General features: G+C 39.8%; 1 pseudogene; it reads right to left on the bottom strand.

Annotated features, from left to right (window-relative positions):
* Positions 1 to 835: 835 nt before the first annotated feature.
* Positions 836 to 1,510, bottom strand: LOC141552933 (heterogeneous nuclear ribonucleoprotein D-like pseudogene; annotated as a pseudogene).
* Between the last annotated feature and the right edge of the window lie 3,262 nt (positions 1,511 to 4,772).

Below are 4,772 nucleotides of genomic sequence, written 5' to 3'. Positions count from 1 at the left end.
TTGGTAGAATTACATTCATAATCAATGCAAGTGTCAATTAATCATAATAGATGAATAGGTTGGATTTTTTTTTAACAAATAAGCTCAAAGCATCTTGTAGACTCATAAAGCAGTTATTAACTATGTCTTATTTTATGGTGTTAAATAAAAAGACACTTTTCTTGAAAATAAAAATCTAAAGATTCATGGCCTGATTGAAACAAATTCAGATACTCACAACATACTGAATTAACACTTTTTATCTTCAAAAATCTCAAGAATGCACTTGGGAGACAAATACTGTTCAGTTGCAGGATAGCATCTATGGTAATTTTAAACATTGGCATGAATCCTTCTCAAAGACCTTTGTCAAGAGAATTAGGAGACTAAGACAAAGTTTGCTACTTGCTATTCATAAAGGACTACTGTTTCTCCCCATAGTCCTTGACTCCTAGAAAATAAACTATGCCTCCATTATTGCTTATTTAAAATTACATTTTTTACGCAGCTATTTAGTACCTGACACAGAAAAGCAATCATAAGTAATTTGTTTTTGAGAATCATTTAACATGAAATTATACAAATAAAATTGTATAAACATAAATCCATATTTGTCATAACACAAATGTCAAAGGGTAAGGGAAAAACAAGAAAACTAAATCCGCAGCTATGCGCAATTGGATAGATACAGTTGTGTCATGTACACTAAAAGTCTTTTAGAAAATAATCAACTCAAATCAAGAGAAGACCACTTTCTAATCATTGTCATCATCATCCTAGGCTGCTGCAGCATCTGCACCTGTTTTCTTTATGTCCTATTTTAATATGACTGGTAATTGTTTGGGTGATTACCATCTCACTTTGTTGATCTCAACCACAATCCCTGACTTCCCTTTCTCCCCAGCTGCAGCATCCCCACCCCCACCCCGCCTTTCTGTTGTTGCTATTGCTGCCTGTATACTTCTTTGGGCTACACAACTTCAATTTCACACTTCCTATAATCTACCTGATGATGTCTACATTCTACTCATTTCTTTACTGGTTTCTCATCCATATTATGTAGTAAAACAAATCCTCTTCATTCGTTTTTGTGTTCACAGGGAAGTTCATTGTTCTCTATCTCTCCAAAATACTCTTTGATTCATTTGTTCTTCAGGTGTATCTGGACTCAGTCTGTCAACAAATACTTTTTTGTGGGGAGTTCCTTTCCCTTTAAAGCTCTAGCCCTTTGGGGGTTTATCAACTTGCTGTTCAGCTTGTGCTCTTTATGTTCCAAGACCTTACCAACATGGGCAGCATCTTTGAAAAACACAAATCTGAATCCCCTCGATTTTTGTGTCCAGATCTGTTTTAATTGTGCAGTCTGCAACCTTTCCAAATGAGACAGGTATTCAGTGAAAACTTGCTTGCTTGTATCCCAACTTAGGCCTCCAATAAACATTGTACCATCATCCTGCTTGTTCTTGCTCACATTGATGTTGGAGCCCTTGGCCACCTCCTCCATGTTACCATACTCATGCACATGCTCCATGGCAGTGGGGTTGGGGCTGTCAGACTAGGACAGGTGGCTTGAAGAGTCACAGCTGCGGAGCTGGATTTGAAATGGTGGCAAAAAGGAGGTTTTTCCTTAGATTGAGTCAAATTTTATTTCCATATAGAATCATAGAATTTCAGTGTTGGCCAGGGACTCATTGGCCATTTACTCCAACTCATACTTAGAATATCAATTACAATTACAATGTAATTACCAATCAATTACAAAACTACAAAACACCTAGAAAATAATCATTCAGATATTACTCAAAGACTTCTAGTCAGGGAGAATCTACTACTTCTTCAAGCAGCCCATTCTATTTTTGGAACGCTATAATGATTAAAAAGTTTTTCCTTACATCAAATCTAAATTTAGTGCTTTGCAACTTCATCAATTTATTCTGCCAAAGTGCAACTGAATGGAGCAATTCTAATCCTTATTCCATGTGACAAGCTTTCAAGTACTTAAAGAAGCTATAATTTCTACTCTGATCTTTGTCTTTTTAGAATAAGCCTCAAGGTCTTTCAGTTGGTTCTCATACAATATGTACTAAAGGGCCTTCACCCTCCTTTGGATACTCTCTGGCCGATTGATATCCTTTAAAAAAAATGAAGCACAGAACTGAGCATAATACTCTATCTAGAATAATACCCTGACCATGGCAGAATACAGTGGGTCTATAAATTCCTTTTATTCCTGGAAGTGATGCTTCTCTTCTCAGAGCCCAAGATTATATTAGCTATCAATTGGAGGAGACATCTATGCTTCACTGCAAAAGGCAGAAAGAACTAGAAAATGGAGGGTAAAATTGTAAACTTCAGCATGATGTAAAAAAAAAAAAAAAAAAGATTTCTGACAATTAATGCTGTTAGAAAGTGAAAGGGCCTGCCTTGGGGAATAGTGGGCTTCTTATCTCTGGAGGTCTAGAAGCAGGGGCTGGATGACCATCTAGAGGGGAATGTGGAACCAGGCATAGCTAAGACTACATGGCCTGTGAGATCCCTTCCCATTCTGAGGGTCTGTGTAAATTGTTTTTATTGTTATTATATCTCATTAATTGGGGGCTTCCAATCAGTTATATGCTTTACATAAGAACAATTTTTCCCTCAAAGCAAACCATTTAATTCCTGGGAAAATTGGTTATCAACAATAAGTTCTAAAACATGGAAAGTATTCTTTCCAGTTGGGTATGATCTCTTCCTTTGAGAAGCAGAGAAAACATAGATGTCTGCTACTTGATACCCATCAGATATATAAACTAAGTGGCCGTTTTAAGGACAAGGACTCTTGTTCAAGAATACCTCCTTTGGCCAGGTATCTTAACTGAATTTCTATCATTTGTAATTCATTCTTTTTGTGCCAAACATTCTCCTTTTCTTGAGTCATCTTCCAAATTATAAGCATCCTCCTCCCAGAAGTAATACATTAAACGAATTCATACATGAATCACTTACTGAATCCACTTACTCCCTAACCAGTGTACAAGACTAGAGCAGCAAGTATGGGGAGTAAGAGGAGGGAGTATAAATAAGAGTTTGGGTATAAATAAAGCCCTAAAATGGAAGGTGAGAAAATACAGAAGACAAACTCCATTAATTTCACACCCCTTCTTGAAGAGGAGCAAGGAAGATCGTTTCCTTGAAAGAAACAAGTTACCTATTCTTAGAAAGGCCAGATTGATGCCAGAAGACTCTCCTTCTCCTCCCCAATTACACATATTTGCTCTCCTTTCCTGCTGCCTGAGAACCAAGTCAAATGAAATGCATTCGGAGAGTGTAAATCTTGGGAGTAAATCCTGGTTCAGCCTTTAAGCAGTGACATCAGCCTAACAAACAGCTGGCAAAGCCTCTACAGCCAGGGCAGATGTTAAAGAGTAGAAGGTTTTCTGTGAGCTGAATAGGAGACTCCAGTGTGAGAAGGAGAAAGAAATGTCTGTACATTTTTCCTTTGGGAAACCAATCCCTCTCCACAGCGATTTCCTAAATCTGTCTGCGGTATTAACGGATTCATTGCTGATGAAAAGCTTCAATGTGCCAGCAACATCCTGGATGTACATGCTGTTCCAAAATCTCCTTTTCTCTGATGAAAACAGACCATAGTTTCTTGGCCAAAGAAATAAGCCTCCATTTAGGATCCAGCTAGAGTAGGCGCCCCCAAAGCAGGGACCCAGCAGTCTATGTCTTTCATCATGACCTAATCACAGTGTCTAGCACTTGTATGCCGTACTTTGTGACTTTAGAGAAGTCACTTAATTCTCCTCGCTTCAGGTTCCATATGTGTAAAATGGGCAAAATCGTATTTCACTTTTCTACCTTAGAAGGTTGTTAGGAGCCAAGTGCTTTGTAGAATTTTTAGGCTTCAGTGTCACAGAAATAGGAGATGTCACTGTATATTTTGAAGCTTTTCCATGACCATTATTCCCATTTTATAGACCCAGAGAAGCAGTGTGGTGTGGTACAGAAAAATCCTGGGCCTGGAGCCTTACCAACCTCTCTGAACCTGGGTTACTCTTAGGCTCTACACCATCTCTAATGTGAGCACAGCTTAAAGAATGCCCATGATTAGAGACAGGGAAGGGACTTGCCTGAGTACATTCAGTTTTCTGTCAACGCAGGACTCTAGTCCAGCTCTTCCTAGTCTCACAGCTCCTGAATCTACTTTTATCCTCATAGATCCATGCCCTTTAGGAATCATCTCGTCCACCTTCTTCATTTTTCAGAAGAAGAAGTAGTTAAGATCCACATAGTTACACAGCCTAATCTCTGCTGCTGACTGAATGAAACCTGCACAAAATGGAACCCTTAATGTTTGACCTCCTGGAGCCAAGGACCCCAGAAGTCCAAGCCCAGAGTTTAGACAGAATTGCCTGCCCTGGAGTCTGTCAAACATCTCTATGGATCAATGGTGACTTTTCCCCCGCCTCTGAGCACCTCCCCTCATGCTGACACTTCAGATTGGCTGGGTTTTAATTCGCCCTGACAGGCGCTCATCAGGAACCTACAAGATGCTGTTTTCCTTCTGTCTGTGCCATACGTGTGGCTGCTTAGCCCGGACAGACAGAACTCGGTGCTGTGCAGGTTCCAGCCCTTGAGGAGCCCACGGGAGGCTCTGCTCTACAGCCCCAGTGCATAGACTGGCCGAGGAAGTCAGGGCCAGCCAAATTGGGCACGGCCACTGGCAAACCCACCCCAACTAGTCAGATAACTCAAGGGACACTTTTTTAATTTGCCAAATCTAGACAAAGAGACGGAAGCCCTAT

The sequence above is a fragment of the Sminthopsis crassicaudata genome, chromosome 2 (assembly GCF_048593235.1).
Source record: "Sminthopsis crassicaudata isolate SCR6 chromosome 2, ASM4859323v1, whole genome shotgun sequence".
Lineage (NCBI taxonomy): Eukaryota > Metazoa > Chordata > Mammalia > Dasyuromorphia > Dasyuridae > Sminthopsis > Sminthopsis crassicaudata.
The sequence above is the reverse complement of the archived record's forward strand: the minus strand, read 5'-3'. Positions and strand labels throughout refer to the sequence as shown.